Raw genomic sequence first — 405 nt, 5'->3', positions numbered from 1 at the left:
CCACCCAGCAATGTCAACTCACCTGTGTTGCCATCTCTGTGAGTGTCTAGCGGCAGCAGCAGCTCCTGCAAAAGAGACAGAGAAAGAGCCATGTCGAAGGCAGAAGGAAGAGCTGACCCTCCATATCTCTTGTTCTGGGTCCAAGGACACTTCTCTAGTAGTGATTAGCAGGGGTCCTTTCCTGCAGGAGCGCACAGGAGCAGAGCTCCGGCAGTAAAGAGCCCAGGGGGCGGGCACGTGCAACATGCCCCACCCCCTGCTCGCAGCAGCCCTCAGTCAGAGCAAGAAGCAGCCAGGTAAGTTGCAGAGCCTCCCCCCCGGCCCCCTGGCCTAAAACAGTCCAGTAGCACCTTTAAGATCAAGTTTTATTCAGGTAGAAGCTCTCCCTCCTCTGCACGTTCCCCT

At 56.8% G+C, this 405-nt stretch overlaps 1 long non-coding RNA gene across 1 annotated transcript in view; it reads right to left on the bottom strand.

Moving 5' to 3' along the window:
• Positions 1 to 22: 22 nt before the first annotated feature.
• The window catches only part of LOC107123530, a 14,840-nt gene continuing 14,457 nt past the window's right edge, over positions 23 to 405 (bottom strand). The window contains exon 4 of the long non-coding RNA XR_001482951.1: positions 23 to 65. This is a non-coding gene — a long non-coding RNA (uncharacterized LOC107123530). The remainder of the gene's footprint in view (positions 66 to 405) is intronic.

This window comes from Gekko japonicus, unplaced genomic scaffold, assembly GCF_001447785.1.
Source record: "Gekko japonicus isolate JY-2015 unplaced genomic scaffold, Gekko_japonicus_V1.1 scaffold5041, whole genome shotgun sequence".
NCBI classification, from domain to species: domain Eukaryota; kingdom Metazoa; phylum Chordata; class Lepidosauria; order Squamata; family Gekkonidae; genus Gekko; species Gekko japonicus.
This window is presented reverse-complemented; position numbering and strand designations above follow the sequence as displayed.